Source organism: Lepisosteus platostomus, chromosome 2, assembly GCF_059453375.1.
Source record: "Lepisosteus platostomus isolate fLepPlt1 chromosome 2, fLepPlt1.hap1, whole genome shotgun sequence".
NCBI classification, from domain to species: Eukaryota; Metazoa; Chordata; class Actinopteri; order Semionotiformes; family Lepisosteidae; genus Lepisosteus; species Lepisosteus platostomus.
Window position 1 is genome coordinate 52,413,907 of NC_142612.1, and position 10,314 is coordinate 52,424,220.

At 35.7% G+C, this 10,314-nt stretch overlaps 1 pseudogene; it reads left to right on the plus strand.

Annotated features, from left to right (window-relative positions):
- Positions 1-3,917: 3,917 nt before the first annotated feature.
- On the plus strand, positions 3,918-4,871 carry LOC148676471 (olfactory receptor-like protein OLF3; annotated as a pseudogene).
- Positions 4,872-10,314: the final 5,443 nt, after the last annotated feature.

Consider the following 10,314-nt stretch of genomic DNA (forward strand, 5'->3'; position numbering starts at 1 on the left):
CTCCTGTCCTGCTCTTCCCCGCGCACCCCAGCCGGGCGCTCTTCGGCCTCTGCCAGGGGCGAATGTATATTTAGATATTTACACCCGGCGCGGCACCGAGAGAGCGTCTGCATTTATAACTTAGTTTTTAAAATTAGTCAAGCAATCTCTTAAAAGCATCTTTTACTTTTAAGTCCCTTAATTACATTGAGCACAGCTTTCTCACCACTTAGATTACTTTTTGATACCATCCTTACACAAAGCAGAAACTTGTTGTATTTTCCGATGACATATAGTACAAGTGGAAAGATTACAGATTTTAATCGTCTTTAATTTTGTTACGTTATATGTTTTAGGAACGTTTCATCTATACAAACACCACAAAACTATTCTCGATTGTATTTCTGAATGTTATGTTACACCTACAGTAGTTCACTGCTTTAAATACATCAAATTAAGAAAGTTAGGTGTAGCACTTTAGATCTTTTTTTTCTGAACCAGGGAAAATCTGATCATGTTTCTCTATAACAATAATAAAAAAAACCTTATTTTACATATCACCTTTTAAAGTGGTATCTCAAAGCAATACAGTAGATGTAAACCACAGATTACAAAGTAAATACCCAGACAAACACAAACGCGTTTTTAATAAAATGCTTTTATTCATTCAGCAGAGAGAGAGAGAGACATCCAGCAGAGAGAGACACACACACAGGTTTTCATTGACAAAAAGTATTTGTTTTTTTTACATTCCTCTTGTCTAACAGGAATGTTTTGTTTGTGGACAGACTGTCCACAAACGTGAGACTGTCTTTATCAGACTCACATTCCCGAATGTCCCCCGCCCCGTTCGGTCAGTTCTTCCTCACAGAATTTATAGATCCCATCGATCAGTTCCTGCTTTGTGACGGGCTTAGCAGACTTGCATCGCCAGTAGCTCATCATTTTCATCAGTCAGTTTGTCGATAGCTTGCACAATAGGACTTAAAAAAAGAGATCAACAGTTAGTTTTAAAAATAATGTGCGTAGTTGTATTTACATGCAAGAAAAGTATTTTTAGAAAATTATTTACCTTTGAATCGTCCTCGGTTTAGATTCTCTTTGCCTCCTCTCCCCTTTATAATGTCGTCTCACTGTGCTTTCAGAAACGAAGATGTCCATCGAAGCCAAATGCTGTACAATGTCCAATGTTGACTTCCCGTTTCTTTTCATCTTCATTATTTGGTGTGAGAGAGTCTTCGTGATTTTGGCCATTGTCCGTCTCCTTACCAAAGCGATACAGTGGTGCAGCTTGAATTCTGTACCTATATACTGTATGGTATGGTACAGATAAAACTTACACCATACCGATGAGCTAATACCAGGGAAAGAAAAATAATTATTTAAAATAATGTTTTTTATTATTGTTATAGAGAAACGTGATCAGATTTTCCCCGGTTCATAAAAAAAGATCTAAAGTATACTAGTTTGTCACTAGTATACTTTTAATACAGTCTTTGCTGTGCTCTTGAGGATCCTTGTGATATTTTGAGCTCTGGTTGGATGATAAGTGTCGCAGTTTAAATATTTTTCGTAGTTGGAAATTATGAAATGCTCTGTTAAAAGCAAGGGAGTTTTTGTGTCCGTTACAGTAAAATAAAATGCCTGACAGAGTAGGGCCTGGACAGATTCCAAGTGAATTTTTGCAATTTACGTTGCATTGTGCATTGTGCTGCTGTAATACAGTTTAAAATAATTAAAACTCTAAACAGTATCAGCTTTATTTATGGGTTGCAATTTAAAAAAAAGTCAAAAACCGCACTCAAAATGCAATTTAGAGCTTTCTGGCAAGAGGAGACAACCAAATTAATAATGTAACATGCCACTGTTTGTGCATGAACAAGGTTATACTGCTATTTCCTTAGATCCGCGATTAAAAAAAATTTTTTTTTGAATCCCCGGCGGAACCGGGCATCCATAAGAATCAAGTAATAGGTTTATTCCATGCTGAAAAAAAGAAGAAGAATCAGCGCTTTTATATATTGCCTTTAGAGGTGGCTTCTCAAAAGGCTTTACAGGATAAAAACAACAATAACAGGAACAACAACAATATTGTATTTCATTGCACTTTGAAAACCAAGTAATAACTTAACTATATGTGCAAACGTTTTATGATATGTCGCTGTTGTGAATGTCTGTGGAGTGTATCTTATTTGCCTGTCTGTCCTGGCTGTGCTCTCTCGCTCGCCCTCCCCCCCTCTCTCCCTCAATCCAATTCAATTCAAGGTGCTTTATTAGCATGACAGATGGGTACAATCAGTTTTGGGTATTTACTTTGCTTTGAGATTCCACTTTTAAAGGTGATATATAAAATCAAGGCTTTAACTTGCTTTAACTCCGCAAGTCTGAGTTCTTGTGTCTGTCCTATCCGAACCCGAAAGTATTACAATATGTATCTTTATAGCAGGTGGTGTACAACTTTTTAGCATAGATTACACTTTTCTAAAATGTATTTAAAAAATAAAAATGATTACAATCTAATCTTTCCACGTTTGATCACAAGATCCCAAGAAAAATAAATCTAAACGGGGAGAAAGCTATGCTGAAAGTTTATTAAGATACTTAGAAGACAAAGATATCAATTTATGTTGCATTTGTCTGATTGTGAGTAAAAAAACACATATATTTAAACACGCCTTTATGATTTAAATCAAAGCGCGATTTAAATCAATTTAAATGTTTATATTGTAACGCATAGGTGACTATTCATTGTTATTAAAACTACTTAAATTCGATCATATTGTGATATTTAGAAATATAAATTTGTTTGGTGCGAGTGAGGTTTTATTTAATCTCTGACCAAGGGAAACGTTTCATTTTTTCAAAGAAATGTATGTTAAAAAAAAAGTCATAGCTCCAGCAGGATTTGATCACAGACCTTGTGACGTGAGAGTCAAGAACCTAACCCATAGCGCCACCGGCAAAGTCACATGCAGAGTGCCGAAAAAGCACTACAGAAACATTATCAACAGACAATGTACAGTGTGTACTATTCTTGTCTTGCGGTACATGAATATAATTATATCGTTATTAATTTCTTTAGATACGCGATTCCATATTATATTCCCTTTTAATCAAATTCTAAAAGTATGCTTGTTGACTCCGGTATCACGTTAGTTAAAGACTTCGATGCTTAAAATGTTTAGGGAAAATTCCATATAAATATTCAATACTAAAACGGGCACAGTAAAGACATTTACTGTAAATCTTTCTTCGACCGACCAACGGACCACGAGTGCCCCTGTTGGTCAACCAATCACGTACCGTGGTATTTTGCGTCAACGCGTGTCACGATGCGCGAGGCCGTAGCCAATTGTCTCCGGTACGTGTCTGTAACGCACACTTTGAATGCCTGCATCTGTATATATGGCACAAATATAAGAGAAGAATTATTGTGATTTTCTTAAATGTTACTGTACTTCATTAATTTCTGCCCTCTATTACTGTATTATAATAAGAAGGTGTTAAACACAAAATACAAAAATTGAAATAAATACAATTTGTCTTTACTTCTTTATTAATCTACCCAAAATCAAGAGTGCTACAGTATGTTTCATGTACAGTACACTCCACAGACATGGCCCAGTCCCACAATCAGGTGCATTGAGGCAACAGTGTTAAACTCATTGTCACCATGTTTCCCTATAATATTGATGAAAGTCAGTAAATATAGGGTTAGTGTTTTAAAATAAAGCATTGACACTCTTGTTGTTTCAGGAGTATCTTTTCCAGTAAAGCAGTAAAAATTAAAATATATGTCAGTATATCCTTATCATGACACGAAATACAGTTTTTACTTTCAGAAATATTGTACTTTATGGTACTTTATGAGATCTTCTTGTAAATATGCAATAATCTACTGTTAATTCATTACCTCCAAGGTACCCCTGAATTGACCCATGAGGAGACCCAACATCACTCTTCACTATGAATTCATCATTGTGGGACTGCCAACCCTACAGGAGCAGGACACTGCACTCTTTGTCATATTCCTCATCCTCTTCCTGGGTACATTCCTGAGTAATCTGCTCATCGTGGCATTAATATCCCTGGACTACCGACTCCACGTGCCCATGTACTTCTTTCTGTGGAATTTGGCTGTCTTAGACATATTAGTATCAACATCAATCATACCCAAAATGCTAGTGGGTCTTTTAGGTTATAAAACCATCTCCTTCTCAGGTTCCGTTGCACAAATGTACTTTATCATCTAATTTACAGTTGTTGAAGGATTCCTTCTTGCAGCAAAGGCTTATGACAGATATGTTGCTGTAAGGAAACCACTGCATTACAACAACTTAATCAACACCAAAGCCTGTATTACAATGATGTCCACAGCCTATATGCTGGGCTTCCTAGGTCCTCTATTTGCCAGTAGTACTGGCAAGCACTTTGCCATTCTGTGGATCAAACTTTATCCTCCCCATTGTTTGTGATTAACATAGTGTAATGTCATTAGCCTGCGGTGATGTTGCAGCTCAAGTCAATTTTGCCCTGTCAATTGCCATGCTGTCAATCTATGTCCCATTTCTTTACATCTTATGGACATACTGCAGAATAATAGCATCAGTAATGAAACTGAAAATAATGGAGAGCCGTAAGAAGGCCTTCTCAATGTGTTCCTCACATGTATCTGTTGTTTTTCTGTGCTATGCTTCTGGTGCTGTAGTGTATATTGGATTGAGAGTGGAAAGCATAACTCTTGATGGACGCATCATCTTTGGTAGATTTAATTATTTCCTTACCCTTTGCTCAATCCTATCATTTACAGCTTAAGAAATGAAAAACTCAAAGTAGCTTTTCAAAGGTACATTAAACTACAAGCATTGTCATGCCAAGTCAATAAGCCATAATATCAGGAATGTAAATGTTAAACTTGCAAATAGAGATTCGTGTCTTACAAGAAATATCATAACAACTTTTTACAAATATTATTCATGATTTCATGTAAAACTGCAATCATATTTTTGAATTTCAATGATAGTTAAATTTGCAGCACTGCCTAATTAAATACACATTTGCATTATTTTAACGTTCTTAAATAAATGTTCATAGTATTTCTGGATTACATCTAATATCTATGTTTTCAAATCATCATCTATATTATTAATGTACAGTAACATGATTGATCAATTTTCAATAGGATAGTTTGGAAAAAATAATTAACTGCACTGTATTTAGTTAGAAGGCAGCTCATCTCTTGTGTGGCCTCTGTGGGCATATTAAAGGTTTAATGCTTAGTAGCAATCTATTGTTTTTTTGGGTGACCAGAATAGTAGGCCTCTGAAATGCCTTGTTTGTAAATACTGTACATAAAGTATTTTGTTTGTTGTATGTTGTGTGTAGTGTAGTTTGTGTTTTGTCTTTGTAATAAATATTTGTTTAACCATGTGTGCCTGGATTGTTACTGCTCTCAACAAAGCTGTACCAGAGATCAAATAATTTGCGTGCTTCAAATTTTACCAACTGCTTGGGCATTTTCTGGAAAAAGCACTTACAAGTTGGGGGTTCAGTATAATTATTTCACTTATTGACTAAACTGCTTGGTTAATTCCTGATTTTCACTATTACCGCCCATTTGTAGCAATATTGTTTCATTAGTAAACACATCTGGTTTCATTTCCTCTACAAGCAATAATAGCATCAGCTATCTTAAATATTTGTCATTTTATATTTTATAGATATTGTTATATGTACTATATAATGCTTCTTGACACTGTTATGGAAAAAAAACAATGCTTCTACTTTTTAATTTTGGTTAAAAGGCATGCGGATGCTGCATTGGTGGTTCAGTGATAGAATTCTTGCCTGGCATACAGAAGACCTGGGTGTGATCCCAACCAACACAGTAGTTGAACTTTTAACCCTGAGGTTGATAAAGTATCTTTCTCTAATAATTAAATAAAATATATTTTAATAATGTTTCCTTTGTTTATTTTTTTATTAATTTTATGTCACAAGTATATTATTAAATTAATAATAATAATAAAAATAGCAATAAGCCACAGAGGTACTGTAGCAAATGTGACATCCTGTGTCTGTTTCACAAAGCCAGATTACTCAGGCAAACAAAAAATAGTTTCTTGTACTATTTGCTACTTGTGTAGTATATTGTGAATGTAATATTCTTTTTTAAGGTTTGCATACTGTACACATAAAAATTGATTATAGCCATTCAAAATGTGCAGGGTATACTGCAGTAATTCGCAGTTTATGGGCTGTGAGGTACTGCTTTTTTTAAATAGTGTTTTTGAAGACATTATGGGGCTGCACTAAGAAAACACCTGGTTTTGAATCCTGGTCAATGTTGAGGGATATTTTTTTTCCATTTACAGAATTTAAGTTGTATACTGGTTAGACTTGTATTAATTTTAAACTGTGTATTAGAGCATGTTTAACTAATTAAACACTAACTTAAAAGTAGGTATATTTTATAAAAGCAAGATTGCTCAGTTAGATATATAAAAAAGAGTTCAGGTGGATAGCTGTGTCGGCATGAGTAGATTGCAAAGGAAAAAGTAATAGGTTTATTCCATGCTGAAAAGAGAAGAAAGAAAACGACACCTGAAGAAGGCTCCACGGCCGAAATATTGTGTTTTCTTTCTTCTCTTTTTAGCTTGGAAAAAACTTATTACTTGTTCTTATATAATAAAGAGATTGTTATTATAAGTGATGTGTCTTTTTTAGGTTTACATCCACATACAGAAAATCTAAAGGTAAATTTTGGTAGCTGAAAATAAATCGTAGTAGTCATAATAAATAAATAGTATAAAATAATATATACCTAAATTACACACAGTGGATAGTAGTGGTAGGTAAATATAAAAAATATATACAGTACAACAGTATTCCACCTTCTTCATAAATATTTTATGTATCAAAGTATTTAACATTTTGACTATTATGGAATCACGTAACTAAGCAGGTAAAATGTGGATGTTTTAGAAACATTTTGACATTCGTTTTTTTTTTAAAACTTTTAATAATAAATAGCCAGCAGCTATATCACTCTGCAACTCACATCTGGTAACCAACTGAAGCTAAGCAGTTGTGAGCCTGGTCAGTATGTGGATGGGAGACCTCCTGGGAAAAACTTAGGTTGCTGCTGAAAGTGGTGTTAGTGGGGCCAGCAGGGGGTGCTCACCCTGTGGTCTATGTGGGTCCTCATGCCCCAGTATAGTGATGGGGACACTATACTGTAAACAGGTACCGTCCTTCAAATGAGACATAAAACCAAGGTCCTGACTCTCTGTTGTCATTAAAAATCCCAGGGCGTTTCTCGAAAAGAAAAGGGGTGTAACCCCAGCATCCTGTTCAAGTTTCCAATTGGCCCTTACCAATCATGGTCTCATAAGAATCCCCATCTATAAATTGGCTTCATTACTCTGCTCTCCTCCTTACTGATAGCTGATGTGTGGAGAGCGTTCTGGCACACTATGGCTGCTGTCGCATCATCCAGGTGGATGCTGCACAGTGGTGGTGATGGAGGGGATCCCCATCACCTGTAAAGCACTTTGAGTGGAGTGTCCAGAAAAGCGCTATATAAGTGTAAGCAATTATTATTATTAAATTAATAATGAATGACAATAAACAAGCTGTGAATGAGAGACATGTATCATGTCAACTATAATAGTTTATGATGTTCAGAGACGTTGTGCTCCTCTTATTTTTATGCTCAGCTACCAAACTTTCCCTTTAGTTGTAAATTTCCATATTAATATTTCATATTTTGCGGATTTAAACATGCACAGTAAAGAAATTAAATGATGCAATAATTTCACTAGCAAATAATAAACCACAAGTGCCACCTGTTGATCATTTTGGCCAGTGAATCATGTACTGTGGTAGCCTGAAGATCAATTCTCATGGTATGGGGTTTTATGGCACATTTTGAACGGCTTTATCTGTATATTGTCTTAATTGTAATTTAATTAACACTGTTTCTTAAAATATAAGACAAATAATGCCTTGAATACATATATGTATTTGATTTATTATAAAGCAATCATTATCATTGTATAATGCATTCCTTGCCACCACCCAAAAGCTGGGAGTGTCACTATTTGACAAAGCAACTTGATAGCAGGACTTTGCAGCCACCTGCCAAGAACCTGGCATTTCACAATCTTACACATGTGCTTCCCCAGTAATGTATTTCTGATGCCCCTTTCAGTGGTTGAAATATTGAACACCTTTCACAGCTGAGAATGAGGGTAATCAGCTAGTTACAACAAATAGATTTATTTTAAAGAGATTCACCTTTTTGTTGTTTGGAGATAACTAAGATAATAAAGTGGATTTCGAATACACTATACTAAATTAAATGCATGACATAATTCATTCAAAATATAAATATTCCAATTGTTAGAGTAATACTTGTGTTTGGTTGCAAAAAACTAATGAAAATGACATCTTGCCACAATAACAAAGGTTTATGCTACTTACTGGGCTGGGCAAATATGTGCACAAGAGCAGTATTAAAATTCCTACACTGTAGGTGTTTATGAAGTCCTAATTAGGGGCTAAAAACTCATAATTGGGACAACAATGTCTGTGCTGCCATAGATAGTATATAGTCTAAGAATGTGAAGAAAATCTAACAGTGGAAGAAAATACAATAAATTGAATTCTCAAATGTGACTGCAATTCCAACTGTAATAACCCTGTAGATCTGGTTTGAAGCAGAAAGTCCTTTATTTCTCCTTTTTACTGTTATCGGAGCCTAATCACTTTTAAAGTTTTCTTTGTAAAAGGATTTTAGTGTAATAATTTATATTCTCAGTTATTTGTAAATAAATAAAAATGTGTATTCAATTTATTATAAAACTTCAAATATTCATGAACAAATCCTATTATTTCCTGTTGCTTCAGAATATTGGTAGAGGCTCATACTCGCATACATGTTTTGTCTTTAGGTGATAGAAGAGGTTGCTTGTATTACTGCCTCTAGCTAAAATCATTGCCCTACATAGTTTGCAGATAACTGTTTTCTGCTCATGGTCTGACTTTTTAAATCCGAACCATTTCCAAACAAGTAATGAAGCACCCTTCTTTTCAACAATGTTGTCACTTGTTCCCGTCTCGCTCACTGGCTTTCTCCATTTCTCTGCGTATTTGTGTTTACAGACTGGCACAACGAACACGTTCGTTTGTTTTCACAGAAAAGGTAAAAGGATTCCTGGATGTTTTTATTGGCCACAATGACCTCAGTTGCATCATAAACCGGATCTCTGAACCACCAAATATCAATAATTCTGAACATATCAGATTTCCAAAAAGCAGGAGGATGAATATTTTCAGAATTATATAATTGGAGCTAAAGTCTAGCAGAATTTTAAATTATGACGGGTCAATAGTAAAACTTTCTAAACCCCGTTTTGCAACTATGCTGATGGCGCAATTTATGTAAACATCAAAATCCATTCTCTACCGGTATTAAAGGTATAGCCAAATCCATATTGTGGCACATATTTCTACCAGTATACCGTCTATACCAGTTATACTGCCCACCCCTAATTGATTTGAGTCAGAATCAAGTGGCTCGTTCACGGATCAAATTGCGTCGAGTGATTTTTCCCATCACTTGAAAGTACACAACTAAATGCAACAGGTCACATGGGTTCACAGCCAAATAACTCCTGAAACGTTATTCTTATGGTTAATATAAAGGCTGGTGGTCAAACTCAGGGGTCCGGGCCTCAGCAACTCCATCTGCAACTGGATCCTGGTCTTCCTGACAGGAAAGTGGTGACGATTGGAAACAAAACCTCATCCCCTCTGATCCTCAACACAGGGGCCACCCAGGGCTGCTACCTGAGCAAATGGCTGTATTCTCTATTTACACATGACTGTGTGGCTAGATTTTACAGCAACTGCATCATCAAGTCTGCTGATGACAACACAGTAATCGGTCTTATCAGCAACAATGATGAAACTGCCTACAGGAGCAAGGTAGCAGAGCTAGTGAAGTGGTGCAACAACAACAACCTCACACTTTACATCAGCAAAACAAAAGAGATTATAGTGGACGTCAGGACGCACTTTGGATGTCACACACCGAATCTGTTTTCGCACCGGGGTTCTGGTAGGAGGTATTGCAGTATCAGTACACTGAAAAACAGATTCAAAAAAATGTCTTCCCCCAAGCTGTCCGCATCTTAAACAGCTCAAACTAGCACCTGCAGAAGTTAGCACCTACACTTTAAGGTACTGCACTGTTTGCACTATGTCTTGTCTTGGGTGTATTATAATGTCTATCGTCTAAATTTATTGTCCATGTCTGTTTGTCAATTGTGC